The sequence below is a fragment of the Cryptomeria japonica genome, chromosome 4 (assembly GCF_030272615.1).
Source record: "Cryptomeria japonica chromosome 4, Sugi_1.0, whole genome shotgun sequence".
NCBI lineage: Eukaryota > Viridiplantae > Streptophyta > Pinopsida > Cupressales > Cupressaceae > Cryptomeria > Cryptomeria japonica.
Window position 1 is genome coordinate 661,425,167 of NC_081408.1, and position 16,763 is coordinate 661,441,929.

Sequence of the window (16,763 nt, forward strand, 5' to 3'; positions counted from 1 at the left end):
CAATATTTGAACAGTTAGAGTAAGTTGAATAAGAGACATATGACATGGGTAGAATTTTTGCAAAGTTACACCTTTATGTTGAAGAAGAAAAGTGGTAAATCTAACAAATTTGCTGATGCACTGAGTAGGAGAAGGAATTTGCTGATAGAGATGAGAGTGACAATATTAGGATTTGAGGAATTGAAGGCCTTGTATGATGATGACCTAGATTTTGCAGAACCTTGGAGAGCATGTAGAGAATTGGTTATGGTAGATAGAAGGAAGTGGTTGGATTAGTTCATTCAGGATGGGATGTTATTCAGAGGAGTTCAGTTGTGCATACCTAAGAGTTCTATGAGGGAGAATCTGATAAAGGAGAAACATACTGGAGGATTAGTCGGACATTTTTGATATTGTAGCACTAGTGAGTGAGCATTACTTTTGGCCCTAGATTCATAAGGATGTTAGGAAATATGTGCAAAATTGTCAATTTTGTCAAGTTGCAAAGGGTAGTAGTCAGAATGTAGGATTGTATAAACCTTTGACAGTACCATTAAGACCTTGGGAGGATATAAGCATGGATTTGATACTTGGATTGCCTAAAACACCTAGAGGGAATGATTCTATATTTATGGTGGTGGATAGATTCTCGAAGATGGCTCATTTCATACCTTGTAAGAAGACATCAGATGCATTACATGTAGCAGACCTATTTTTCAAGGAAGTAGTGAGATTGCATGGATTGCCTAAGAGCATAGTTTCAAACAAAGACACTAAGTTTGTTGGCTATTTTTGGAAGATAGTTTGGAAGAAGATGAAAACAGATTTGAAGTTCAGTTCTACTTTTCATCCATAGATTGATGGACAGACATAAATAGTTAACCAGAGCTTGGGAAATTTTTTGAGATGTTTAGTTGTAGATAAAACCAGAAGTTGAGATTTGATTCTTGCACAAGAAGATTTTGCCTACAATAATTCAGTAAATAGGAGTTCCAGAAGAACACCTTTTGACATTGTTACCGGAGCACATCATAGAGGTGTAGACACCTAAAAATGTCTCATTGATCATGTACTATTTATTCCTCTAATTGATTAAATAATTCTTTAATTATTTAATTAAGTTAATTAATCTCATTGTTCTAATTTCATATTTCCTCATCATCTTACTAATTATTCTATTTTCGATTCTATAATCATTTAATCATTTTAACCATTTTCTAATGTTAATTAAATATTTACTGTTCAATTAATTCTGATTAATTCCCCAATTTAAATAATCTTTATTATTTAAATAAATTAATTCTCAATTTCTCTCTCTAATCATCTAATCATTCAACTCTTTTTTAAATATTAATTATTTAATTAATTGTAATTTAATCCTTTAATTTAAATAATCTTTATTATTTAATTAAATTTCATTTCTACATAATTAAATAGTTTCTTTAAATTATTTAATTAACTAATTAATTCTTCAATTTCAAATCCCCAAATTCTAATTTCATTTAATTTCATATTCTTCTAATTTCTTCCAAATTCAATTACATGTGCATGATTTCAAAAACCAAATTGAAAATCAAAGTTAAGTTCTAAATATATTCAAATACTAAATTGAATTAAAATCTCATGCAATGTTTAAATTGAAAATCTAAGTCTAAATGCAAGCACATGCTAAATTAATTAATTAAATCATTTATCTCTCCAGTCTCTATTTTAATCTTCTAGTTCTCTTTATCATTTTCTTTATTTCCTCCAATCATTCTTTTTCTTCTTTCAGTTAGCTTTTTCTCAATCAATTTACTCCTTTAATCTATTCAATCTATTCTGTTTCACCACCACGTCAGTAGTTCAACTATCAATCATCATGTGAGCTCACCTAAGTTCCACCTCTTGATCATTATGTTCCACCTTTCAATCAATCTTCTCCAAAAATCTATAAATTGAGCATCCAATCACCATTTCAACAATCACGAACTTTAAATCTTTGTGTCACTTGCAGGTTACCAGCGTAATATCTGAGAGCCATCATACCACAAAGAAGACAAGAGCAATGGAAGTTATATGCAGTCACAGAATAGGGAGTCTTTAATTGATTTCATTTATACTTCCTATTTTGCTTGATTGTGTTATTTCATTGTCTGTTTGTTAGAATTCTTTGATAAGATAGAGATTCATGATTTCCCTTTGATTCTAATTGATATTTTATAAGATGAATTTTACATGCACACATTTTGGTGAACCTGATGTGAACAACAGCTGATTTACCTTCTCTGTTTCTATGTAATTTTTGCAGATCGTATGGATTTTTTCATTTTTAACAGGTTTTGCATGGATTTCGAGAACATATTTGTCATCACATGATCGCGCATACATCATCACACAATCGCATAGACAACATTACGCATTCAACCCTTCGGGGTCACACACTCGACCTGACAAGGTCACACAATCACCCTTTCCAGATCACGCATTCGCAGAAAAAATTGCTATTTGATTGTTTCTATTCTCATATCCTTTCTATTCTCTAATCTATTTAATTCAGTCTAAAATTGAGTAGATCTGGAAACAAATTATTTTGCATGATTTTATTATAACACTTTATGGCATGAAAGGTACAATTCAGGATTTCAGGTGCTAGAAGGACAAAGGAACAAAGAAGAGAGACCAAATGCTATCAAAGGGTTCTCCAAGCAGAAAAGAAGATACAAGATTGGGAAGATCAACCAACCTATGATAGATATAACAAATTAGTTCTCTCATATCAGGTTAAATATGATCTAATTAATATTGAATGAATAATGAAATATTTAGGTAGGGCCTCACAATTGGTTTTGCAAGTTTCTGATCGAGTTTAGCTTATTTTTTATTTTTTTGTGTTATCTGCCCATCTGTCACGCAATTGTCCTATTTGGATTATGCAATTGATCTGTTATTGTCACACATTTGATCTATCATAATTATGCATTTTCTATGTTATGGTCATGCATTGGGTCTGTCAGTGTCACACAATTGCGTAGGTATTGTCATGCATTCGTTTCTGTCAATTTTTTATTTTCTGTCTTCTGTTGATTTGATTTTAGTACTAATCATCTATTTGCAACCTATGGCAAATTTACAGAAAGGATCACATTAGTATTAGATCAATTGCACTCATAGTCTCACACTTCATCTTTTGGTGCTTAAAATGAACAACAGTTAAAATGGACATGCATGCATAATCTCACACTTTGTCTTTTGGTGCTTAAAATTAACATTGGCTAAAATTGACATGCATGTATAACACTTCGATTTGGGCTTAAAATCAACAATGGTTAAAATTGACATGCATGCCTTCATATTTCAATTTGGTGTTTAAAATGGACATGCACATGTGTATTCAACACCTAAATTTGGGCTATAAAATGGACATGAATCAGGCTGCATTAGATTAAATCATATTTGATTTTCTTAAGGTAAAGAATTTTTATCATGTTTGGGGTGGACCTACTGTTGCATTAATAACTTTCCACCCACCTTCAGGGTCTTGGGAGAAAGGAAGGAGGTGACAACGACATCCAATTTTATTTTATTCCACGTAGTGAGGGGTATCTTTGACAAGGGATTTCATCACCCTACAAAGGTACTTTGAATTGGGATGCATTGGGGATATCATCTCTCCCAGCATACTCTCGAGTGGGTTTTTCGAGCCGCTATATAAATATATTGGTCAGGCGGCTAGAGTGTTGAGTAAATTCGACATATGTGGGGGCCTTCCCTACACTGATAAGCTCAACTAAAGTCTTAAGTGGCTTGCTCTGAGAATCCATCATTGGATTTGGACCCCTCAAAGCCTTATACTATGAACCAATTTAGTAGCCCAAAATCCTACATTTAGTGATTCCAGGAGTGCGGATCGTACCTCATAGATACCCCTCATGTACCTTACATTATGAGATAGAAATATCTCAGTGATAAGATCTTTGGATCTTCGAGGTAAGAGAGACTAGCATGCCTGAGAATTGTGTGTCGTGGAGTGGAGCCAATGCTGCTAGACTCTTTATCTGTCCGTCTTGTTTCGGTATTTTGTTGCAGGGGCCTCATTGAATGGTGTCCACTTTCCAGTCTAAGATTGTATTATGTTCTTTTTAATATATCATTGTATCAAACTAGTATTGAGTCAGTCCTTTGGGCTATTTCAAGCCCTATCCTATGTATCTCTAAATTTTCTAAGATTGTTTGAAAAACCAATTTAGCCGGCTATATTTACCTTCAAACTATTGTTCTTAGACTTCAAGAAACCATGAAACTGGTCCTATACACAAAATTACTGAAAACCAAGTCCATTTTTTTTGAAACATCAAAACTCAAAGATTTATACACTTGTGACCCTAGGAAGTCCTTGCATAGTCCTCACTTACATCTATCATAAGTCCTTGCATAGTCCTCATTTACGTCCTCATTATCATCCACAGTCATTGCATAGTCCTCATTTTATGTCTACATTATCATCCTCATATACGTCTTCATCTATATCTCATATACGTCTGTCTTAGTCCATTATCATTTACAGAGTCATAGCATGTGTCGTAATGGGTCTACCAAGTGATGGTTTGCTCCCCTTCGAGCAACCTAATCTAGTACCAAGTGGTGGTCAATGAGAAATCATTGACGGTCTAGCTAACTTAGCCTGGGATTCAAGGAGAAATAGAGCTCAGTATATAGGAGTCGAGTACGAGATAAATATAGTCTAGGATTGCCCGTAGAATTGATAGAGAGATAGAGATAAAACATCTAAGACAAGAAATGAAAAAACTTGCATTACAGAAATGCTCAATAGGTCTCGCATCAAAATCCCCAAGAGAGAGTCTAGTCTAGTTTTTCATACCTCATACCTAAATCTACAGTCTAGAATTAGTCGTTGTCTTGCATAAAACCACCCTCATATAGTAGTCTTAAATGCCCGTCACAAGGTCACAAAAGGAAAAAGGTATAATGAACCCAAACAACAACCAGTTTGTAAATCCAACTTGGAATATGGACATATCAACTAGTCAACAATAAGGTTCTTAGGAAATGTCTACCCTAAATGAATTACAAAATTTAACAAAAGAAGAAATTGAGTCAACTCAACAAGATCCACATGTCCTTATGATCTTAGATGCACTTATACATAGTGATAGGGACAAATATCTCTCATTGTTATTACAAAATGGGGTGAAACTACCTGAAGATTTTGATGTCACAAAGATCTTACCACTAGGAAAAACTTTAGGTCAAGATAATAGTCAAACACCGCCCATAACACAAATGCAAGCAGCGACCTCCAGTTTTCCTCAAAACGTACCTATCCAAACAAATGTCAATACAAATGCAAAATTTCAAACAAGTGCATCATCTTTGGTGATAAATATTAGTATACCAACACAAAGCATATCGATAATATCAAGTGTCTCAGCACCTATTCAAACACAAGCAACAAGTGCAACCCAACCTCCAGTTTCCTATTCTATAGGATCGACATATAGTAACCAAAATGAAAATCTAGGTCTTACCAATACAATAAGTACAACTCCACCAAACATGGGTTCACATATCACTTATTTCATTTCACGGTACTTAGTGGAACGCATAACACACAAAATTATAATCATGGTACCTTCCAACAACCTCCTAGTTATGCAACCACGAATCCTTTTGTGGGACATACACAAACACAAGGTGTACCTTTGACCCAAACAAATATTCTGACACAATAATTACAAAATTTGCAACAACAAATGACAACCATGCAGACCAGTAACGATAAAAAGAGCTACATAATGCAAGACTTATGTCCTTATCCATTTGATCACACATTATACATGCTGCCTTTCCCACAACATTTTGAAACACCTAAATTTGACAGATATCGAGGGAAGGGTGATCCTAGAGACCATATCAGAGCGTTTTTTATGGCATGTATAGAGGTTGCAACAAAAGATACTTACTTAATGAAACTATTTCCTAAAAGTCTACAGGGTCTGGCTTTAAAGTGGTTTTCACATTTACCACCAACCATCACATCATGGGGAGAATTAGCTAAACAATTTATTGCAAAATTCTCGCATGACATTGAAACCTTGGTTACTTTGATGGACTTGTGTGTTGCTAAACAATATGAGAACATACAATAGAGTTCGAGTCCCTCCCCTTTGTGTGCTTTTCTTGTAAAAAAGTTGGTCACTAGGCCAAGGCTTGCCCTAGTAACCCTAAAAAACATGTGACGATTCCCCATAAATAGGTTTGGAAAGAAAAGAATAATAATAAGGATGTTAGTAAAGTGGAAGGAAGAAGTGGAATTCCTAGTAACATACTAGACTTATCAGAAGGAGATAGAAATGACCCTCTTAAGAATCCCCCATTGAAGGAAGATAAAAATAATGAAATCAGTGAGTTTGAGATCAAAACAGTTAATACATTTGAGGCCCTACAGGCTCAGGAGGAAGAGAATGCTATCAGTGAAGAGATTCTTGAAGAAGGTGAGATTGAGAATGTCACTAAATCTCATCATGAGGTCCCTCAAGTTTCAGCAACAAAAAGACATGAAGAGTGCCTAAATAAATTTGAAGAACATGAAATTAAACTTGGAAGGAAGAACAAGTTTGGATCGCCTAAGGTTAATCTAAATGCATTATTCCAGAATATTGGAGTTGATACGCCCACATCATCTCAGAAAAGAGGAGAATTGTGGAGTAACATGCAAGATGAGCCTAGAGATGAGCATGATGGAGAAATAATAGGGAATGGAAAAAAGAAAAACAAGAAGGCAAGATGCCCTAATGGGGTGAAAACTAGGACCAGGTCCAAGGCTGATATTAGTGTCTCCAAATCTCCACAGGGACGTAAAACCATGAAATGGCACAGGGATTAGGAGAGCAAGCAAAACATAGTTGATGGAAGGCAACGAACTATACAGGAATCTTGCCCCTAGGTTTCCAAATGAAGGTAATATCATGGAACATCAAAGGCCTAAATGGTCTCAATAAATAGGATATATTACAGAATCTCATTCGAGACCATAAACCGGATATTATCCTGGTTCAGGAAACAAAAATGAGTAAGGAGAAGTGGAGAAGTTAAACTTCTTTAAAAATGGAGGGGTCTGTTGTAGCAGCTCGAACAGGGAACTGGTGGGGTGGCTATTTTTTGGAACAAGAAAACTATTGTAGGAGAAATGATTGATGAAGATGGTAACATTATATCCATGAAAGTTAAAAGAATCTATGAAGGAAAGGAATGGGTGGTCACAAATATCTATGCCCCTAATTCCAAATCTGCTAGGAGCAAATTTTGGGATAAAATCCAGCAGAAAAGAAGATCTTTCCCTAAGAAAAGTTGGTTGTTGATGGGAGATTTCAACACTCCTCTGCAAGGTAGTGATAAATCTGGAGGAACTCAAGCCTAACTAGACATCAGATCTGATTTGATGGACTTCATCAATGTTAATGCTCTTATTGATATGGACCTAACTGGAGCTTCTTACACCTGGTCTAATCGCAGGGATGGTGAAGACCTCATTCAGGTAAGACTTGATAGATCCCTTGTTACTAATGATTGGATTCTTTCTCATAGATGCTCCCTGTCAGTTGTCAATAGAGTTGGTTCGGATCATTATCCCATTGCCTTTGTTGCTGAGTCCATTAAGAGTAAATAGAGTTTCCCTTTCCGATTTGAGAAAATATGGATTTCTCACCCCTCTCTTGAAAAATCCATTGCCAACTGGTGGAATATTGATGTGAATTGAACAACCATGTATAAAGTTAAGATATGGAACAAGAAGGTCTTTGGTGATAATTTTGACTCAAAGAAAAAGTTGAAGGAGGAATTAGAATAGATCCAAAACTCTATATAGAAAGATGGCTATAAAAATTATCCCAAAGCTAAGGAAGATGATGTATTAGTCAAACTTCACAACATCATCTCTAGGGAGGAAATCTATTGGAGGCAAAGATCTAGGGCTATTTGGTTGGAGACTGGGGACAAAAACACTAATTTTTTTCACATGACCTCTTTGAAACATAAAGCTGTGAACATAATTTCTAGATTAATTGCCGAGGACAAAATTCTTCGTAATGAGGATGATAGTAGGGATGAAGCTGTTAGTTTCTTTTCTCAGATCCTCACCGGTAGCAAGGATATTGATTATACCCAACAACAAGATCCAGTTGACATCATCCCCAAGATTATTAATCCTAATCAGAATAAGGCCCTTTCTGCTATCCCCTCTGCTGGGGAAATTAAAAAAGTTGTCTTGTCCATTCAAGGGGATAAGGCTCCGAGACCTGATGGCTTCCCTATGTTTTTCTTCCAGGAATTTTGGCATATTGTGGGAAAAGACATGGTCAATATGGTAAAAGAATTTTTTGGTTCAAGAAGAATCCTTAAGGAAATCAACTCCACTTTTGTTGCCTTAATTCCTAAGGTGGATGGGGCAGATTCAATGGAAAAATTTAGGACAATAAGCCTATGTAACTCCTTCTATAAGATCATATCTAAAGTTTTGACTTCTATAATTTTGGCTGTCCTCCCCTTCATCATCTTCGAGGAGCAAAAAGGTTTTGTTCCTGGCAGGCAGATTTTGGACTCTATCATTCTTGTGCATGAGAATATTCACTCCCTCAATGTTGCCAATAAAGAAGGATTTCTGATCAAGTTGGATCTGGCGAAAGCTTATGATAGAGTGGATTGGCAAGTTCTTTTCAGAATCATGGAGGCTTTTGGATTTGATAAGAAGATAATCAAAATTATCAAAGAGTTGATCTCCACTCCTATGTTTTCAATTCTCATTAATCGATCTCCTACTAAATTCTTTAAATCATCGAGGGGGCTCAGACAAGGAGATCCCATATCTCCTATTCTTTTCACCATCTTGGCAGAGAGCATGAGCAGACTGATCCAAAAAATGAAAGTGAATAAAATTATCAAAGGTCTTCAACCTTCCTCTGCTAATGTTTTTTGTTCTCACCAATAGTTTATTGATGATACTATCTTAATGGGATATTCTTCTGTTGGGAAGGCTGTTGCCTTTAAAGGTGCTCTTAATTCTTATTCTTTTACAACTAGCCATCAAGTCAATTGGGACAAATCGGCTATATACTTCATGAACACTCCTATTATAAGACAACAGAAAATTGCTAAAATTATTGGTTGCAAGGTGGAAATGCTCCCCTCCACTTATTTGGGTCTCCCCTTGGGATTAGCTCCCCCAAATTCCTTCTAGAATATGTTAATTAACAAACTCAACAAAAAACTAGCTACTGCATAGGATCCATTTTATCTCAAGCTGGAAATTGCAGCTTCTTCAAGCTACTCTCTAGAATCTCCCTGCATATGCTTTCAGTCTATTTAGTATCCCGACTAAATTTGCCGAAGCATTAGAAAGAATCTAGAAGAGATTTCTCTGGTCAGGGGTTGAAGAAAAAAAGAGACTATCCTTGGTTGCTTGGGACAAAGTGTGTAAACCAAAGAGAAAATGAGGGCTTGGTATTAAAGCTCTATAAACTTTTAATAAAGCTCTCCTTGCTAAACAAATATGGAGATCTTATGACATTAAGAAATATTGGAACTGGATCTGGTTTGACAAATATATTCAAAATCAGCCTCTCCAAGATCTCCTCAACTCTGAAGACATCCCTGTTGGGTCCTTCATTTGGAATAGTATTATCAAATCTGTTGGTGTAAATAATTATTCATCATGGATATTATTACACTTACTTAAGTTTACTTAGGATAATGCATTTCATAGTAGTTTGGATATGAGACACTTGGGTGTTTGTGCCACATTGGGATAGTGTGTGTAGGAGAAATTCCACCTCTTATGGTGTTGATCTTGTTATTACACTATCATATCCACTTATTGTGGAGTGATAATTCCACCTTCGGTGGGTGATCCACCTCATGTGGAATATTATATTATTTCTCCTACCCACCCACACCTATTTCCTACCTACCCTTGTTTCTTATTGAGCCACATGTCATATTTGTGTGCTCATACATATCCCTAGCCTTGCCTATATAAGCAGGCTCATCTACATTGTATGAAATAAGATAATCCAGTTAATTGTTGATCATTTTCTATTAATGAGAATACAGTTTATTCTTGTCCCTTATTATGTCTCTATCTTGTACATTTCAATGACTTCTTGATCTTGGCAAAATCCAACATGGTATCAGAGCTATTGGAGTCTCATTGATTCGTCTTGAAGAGGCATTATTGTGACGTCAAGAGGCAGATCTGAGGAGCATCGTCATTTGGAGGCGTCCTAGACCAGATCCGACCTCGCCATTGTGTCCGGAAGGCCCTTTCCATGAATTTTGGTTATAAAGTTGGCCTATTTTGGTGAGGAAAATTTTTTTCCCCAATTTTGCTTATCGTACGGATTTTTCGAATATTCCTATTATTTTTTTCAAAAAAAAAAAAATTTTCTGCAATATTGTTTCGAAAAATTGAAAAATCAAAAAAATTGAAAAAATAAAATTTTTTTTTGAAAAGCAATCAAAAAAAAAAAAACATCTTTTGGGGGGTCCGCAGACCCCCCCCGTGCTCCGTACGTACCATTTTGTCACAGGTTGCAGGCGTCTCGTTCTGCTCGCCACACATACCTGCCTCTTTAGTACCTGACAGTCTGCGCACCTGCCACCTCCCGCGGTCCCTCGGCTCCCGGGCCCGCGCCTCCTCTACGGCAGCTCCCCTCGGCTCCTCCGCCAGCGCTGCTTCCACTCCAGCGCTGCTCCGAGACTCCCAGCACCTTCCGCAGCTCCGCTCGGCCGATGCTCCCCACAGCAACCTCCTCCCACGAGCCGCCTCCGGTGCCGCTCGCCGCCTCCGGCGCCGCTCGCCGCTCCTCGGCGCCCTCCGCCTCCCGCCACGCAGACAGACACATCAGCAACCTGCACAGTCAGCTCAGCCACGTGGCAGCACACGCAGACCTATTTCCGTATGACAAGTCAGCCACCCATACTATGCCACGTGGATATACCGTACGCCCGATTAGCAGTACGGACTGCCACATCAGCAGCCATGTCACCCTGCCACATCATCATTTCCGTACAGTACGGAACACCAGCCAGCTTTGCCACGTAAACCGTCCGTACGGTACGGACGCCCAGTCAGCCAGATAGGCGAAGTTTTGGCGACGGTCATACGGCCGTCAAATTTAACACAGTGTTTTGCTGACGTCAGTGCCACATCAGCAGGGTTTGGAAATTTTTTGACCCCCTCTCATTTGCATTTTTGATTTTGTAGTTCAACTTCAAATGGCCATAACTTGCTCATTTTTGCTCCTTTTTCGGTGCAATTTTTTTTGAAATGGGCTAGAATTTTGTGCTCTCCGCAGTGGTGAAAGAAGTTTTTGATTTTGATGCACGGTTTTTTCAGAAAATGCAGTTTTTGGTGACTGTCCCTGAGTAATCCCAGTTTTTGCAACTTCAGAGGCTTCGTTTGGGGTCATCCGACCTCCTTTTTAGGTGCCGTTTTTTTTGAAAGTGCGTATTTTTTCATCTACTTTCACATGATGCTATCAGATTGATGTCATTGTAAGTAGAAATTGTACTTTCAGATCTAAGCCATTTTTGGCTCTTTTGGTACTTGTATATTTGCTTGAATCTCAGTTAGATTCATTGCACTATTGATTGAAGTCTCTTGTATCTCATTTGGGAAGTTGTAAAATTTGCATCATAAGCCCACTTTGCCTTGTTTTGCAAGTGGCTCATTGTAATCGCACTAAGTATAAAGTGCCAAAATCATCACTTTTGGGGGGGTACTTTGATTGATTGAATTTGGGGGGTGTCTCTTGTGCTTTTGTGCTCTTGTGTTCTTTCCTTTTTGCTGCTATGGGTTCTACTAAGTTTCCTCTCTTAACTCCACATAATTATGCTACTTGGAAAATTGATGCATGGAGTAAACTTATAGAAAAAGGACTCACTCATTACATTGATGGAACTATTGTTGCTCCAGCTGATCCTAAGGCTGATCCAGTTGGTCACTTAGATTGGCTCACTAAAAATATCATGGCAATTGGTACCTTAAGAAAGTATGTATCAAAGGATCTCATTTTTCATATTGAGAAATGCACTCTAATCAAGGATGCTTGGCAAAAGTTTCAAGACTTGTATGGTCAAGTTGATGAGATTAGGGGATATCAAATTGATAGTGATCTCACCATGTTAGATCCCAAGAACTTTGATACTATACAAGATTATGTCACTAAGGCAAATGAGTTGAGGGCACAACTCAAAGATTGTGGCATTGATAAGAAGGATACTCAATTGATATTCAACTTGATAGGGAAGCTTCCACAAGAATATGCAGCATTTGTTTCTAGTTTCCAAACTCATAGGATGACAATGGGTTCAAGCTACAAAATGCCTACATTTGATGCTTTCAATGAAATGTTGATGATGGAACAAACTAAGTTGATAAGCATGGGCATTCTTAAGACTTCTTCTAAGTCTCAAGCATTAGTGGCAAATCAAGGGAACAAAGGAAATCAAGGAAAGGACAACTCAAACAAGAAGAAATGGCAATCAAAGCCTAAGGATAAAGCACCATCTTCTCCACAACAAGGAGATTCATCTTCTTCCAAGAAAGATAATTCACCAAAGAGAGAGAGACCTACTTGTGCTTATTGTAAAAAGATTGGTCATGAGGAACATCGTTGCCATACTAAGAAGATTGATGAGCTCACACATATCATCAAAAAGCATAACATTGATTTGCCTAAAGTCTACAAGAAGGATGATTCATCAACTTCCACTTCCTCACATTCAAAAGGAAAAGGGCAAGCATTCATGGCTTCTACAAGTGGAAAAACTCACTCTTTTGGAACAAGAAAAGGACAAGCTCTATGTGCTACAACAAATCATACTTCAGAGAGATGGCTTCTAGATTCAGGGGCTTCTCATCATATGGCATCTTCACAATCTATGTTCTCTACATTTGAGCCTTGCACCATGCCTCATATTTTGATGGGCAATCATACATACATGGATGTGATTGGGAAAGGATCTATTGACATTGGGGATAACTCCTTCAATGATGTGTTGTGTGTACCCCACTTGACAAACAATCTCCTTTCTATCTATCAAATCACACATGGCGCAACTAAGAGAGTTGTGGAGTTCACACCTGACTCAGTTTTTATTAGAGACATGGAGACTAGAGCAATCATTGTAACTGGGGTGGTTGATCATGCATCTCGGTTATACTCCTTTTCAGATTTTGTTGATGATGATGATTTCACATTTGATGATTCTACACATGATGATCACACTTATTGTGATGATTCAGATTTTGAGGAGAACTTTGGACACTTGAACATGGGGATTCTCACATGTAACCCAGTTCTTGAGTCTTGTACTTCATCTTCTCATATTGATATCACATCACCTATTGCACCTGATGATGCAGATAGTGCGACAGTTTTGCCTTCATGTGATTCAGTGCAGCAGGATATACATTGTCTTCCAGCTTCAGATTCATGGGATGATTACTTGACAGATATTGCAGGTTTGTTTGTGGAATCCTACATTGCAGATTTGGGAGACATCATTGATGACATACATCTTCTCTTTGATGAAGATGATCCTTCTTCGATTGTTGCGAGGGCACACTCTGACCCTCTTGTTCATTCTCTACATGATCATTCTTTCGAGGTTGACATGATTGTGGATACTTATGTACAGCAGTTGGAGGAGGTCTCTTTATTCTTTGAGGAGACACATGAGTCTTTGGATATTGCTCTACATTCATCTTCACTAGATGTTGGAGTTCCTTTTTCAGTAGTATGGAGCAGTTCACCACCTTTGGAAGGGGTATCTTTCAGCATCGACATGGGGACACTTGAACAGTTTTCAGAGATTCCTTTCATCATGAGTTTTCTTCATACATCTTCCCTTCATGATTGGGGAGACTTCATGGATACACCTTTGGTTTTGTTTCTTCCTAAGGGGAGGAATGTTGTTCGACGTTCGTGGAGCAGTTTCTTCATACATCGAGCTTCTATCATTGGTGCAGATTCTTCATTGAGGGATGATCACAGTTTGACTTCTCTTCTTCTCTCATATGGGGGGGACTTTTTCCTCACATGGGGTTTTTTTCCTCACATACTTCTTTGAGAGTTCTCTTGTATAGCTTTCATCTCTCTTTTGGGGGAGGGTTTTTTCCCATTGGGTTTTTCTCTCTTTCCCCACTTTGTGAGAGATTTCATTGCATTAGTTTGCATGCATTTGCATTTGTGCATGGGTACCTAACATGGCCTCGTAGCCGGGACCCATCTTGCATTGCTTAGTTGCATTGTAGACTTAAGTGCATTCCCCTAAGTTGCACTTAAGGGGGGGTGTTGGTGTAAATAATTATTCATCATGGATATTATTACACTTACTTAAGTTTACTTAGGATAATGCATTTCATAGTAGTTTGGATATGAGACACTTGGGTGTTTGTGCCACATTGGGATAGTGTGTGTAGGAGAAATTCCACCTCTTATGGTGTTGATCTTGTTATTACACTATCATATCCACTTATTGTGGAGTGATAATTCCACCTTCGGTGGGTGATCCACCTCATGTGGAATATTATATTATTTCTCCTACCTACCCACACCTATTTCCTACCTACCCTTGTTTCTTATTGAGCCACATGTCATATTTGTGTGCTCATACATATCCCTAGCCTTGCCTATATAAGCAGGCTCATCTACATTGTATGAAATAAGATAATCCAGTTAATTGTTGATCATTTTCTATTAATGAGAATACAGTTTATTCTTGTCCCTTATTATGTCTCTATCTTGTACATTTCAATGACTTCTTGATCTTGGCAAAATCCAACAAAATCCATAAAAGTGGCCAAAGATGGAGCTGGATGGGTCCTTGGAAAAGGTGATAAAATAAGGTTTTGGGAGGATCCTTGGATGAACAATGAACCTCTCTTTGATCAAGGCAGCAGTCAATTTATTGAGGAATGTAAAAGGAGGTTTGGGTTTGTGGTGTGTGACTACTAGAAGGAGAACAAATGGGTTAGGTTGCTTGTTGTATATGCTGGATTTTCCCTAGTCCAGTAGGAGCTGTTGTCCTTTTATATTAACAAAGATTATGATGATTTTTTCCTCTGGAAGAGTAATCCAAGAGGTGACTTTATGGTTGCTTCTACCTACAAAAACACTTTCACTCAGATCAGTAACCCTATATGGGACAAAGTTTGGAACATAATTCTTATTTCTAAAGTCAATATGTTCCTTTGACTTGCTACTCATAATAGGATCCTTACTATTAACAACTTGGTTTGAATAGGTTTTATGTTCCCTAACATGTGTGAGTTATGCCAGAAAGAGGAAGAATCAGTTGATCATCTATTTTTCCATTGTTCCTTCACTTGGGAAATCTGGAGTAAGTTTTGGGTGAATTGGAAAGTGGATTGGGTCATGCACAAGAGTCTCAAGGAAATTATTTGGCAATGGACCTTCCCCACCAAATTTCCTCTTATCAAGAACCTTTGGTCCCTGATCCTCCCCATGACTTGCTGGGGAATTTGGAAAGAGAGAAATAACAGAATATTTAGGGAAGCTAAGTGCACCTCTCAGGTGGTCTTTGAAAAAGTTTGTAGGGCTATAAAAGAAAACATAAATATTCCTCACAAGAACAATAAACAATGGTTTTTTATAGATATGAATGAAATTGAAAAAAGCATCCTTACTGAATGGAATTTAATCCACAAAGTTTGCAGATCTGACAATAAGACTAGGAGAGATAAGATTTTTTGGTGATTTCCTGATCATGAATGGATAAAGGTGAATTTTGATGGGGCGGCTAAAGGCAACCCTGGGAAGTCCGGTGGTGGAGGAGTCATCAGAAATGCTCAAGGTGTCTGTATTGCTGCTATTGCTTCTCCTTTTGGGGTCCAAAATAATCATGTGGTTGAAGCTCAAGCTATGCTAAAAAGCCTCCATCTTGCTTAGGAATTCAAATTTTAAAAAAATTGGCTGGAAGGGGACTCCCTCAAGATCATCCAAGCTCTTAAAGGTACTAGTTTTGTATCTTGGAATATTACAAATATAGTTGAAAGTGCTAAAAATTTATTAAATGACTATGTTAGTATTCTCATAACTCACACTCTAAGGCAAGGCAATAAGGTTGTGGACCTCTTAGCTAATGAAGGGGTCAATTTAGAGGTGGAGGTTAAATATATCAGAGAGACCCATTATAAAAGGGATATTAGAGAGCAATTATTACTTGATCACATCATTGGGTCAATTTAAAATCATGATTATCTTTTGGGGTCCAGAAATCAAAGACAGAGTTTGGGGGCAAATGAACTGTTAGTTAATGATTGCTTTTAGGCATCGATTTTATGATCATATGTGTGATGGGGTTTATAATAATAAGTGTCGGTTTTGTGCGGCCATTATTATTATCTTTAAAACCATGGATGGGACTCTGTTATGTTATTCCAGAATTTTGCTCAAGAACTTGTGGTTAAATCTATAGAATGTGAGATACACCTTTGGGTACTTCGACTTGCTATTCAATATGGGAGGTAACTTAAACAAGAATGAGCCCTTTGGTTGCGAAAACTAGAAGAGTGAGTGGAAAGTGTGGAGGAGGCTTCATAGATAGGGATTCACCGACTATATGGAAAAGTTGCATGGAAGCAGAATGATGCAGAGCATCTTACAAACCAAATGATCAATAGGATCCTTTATGATCCTTTCAACATTCATTCAATAATATCTTTGAACAAAGGCAACTTATAAAGAAAACCACAACATTGC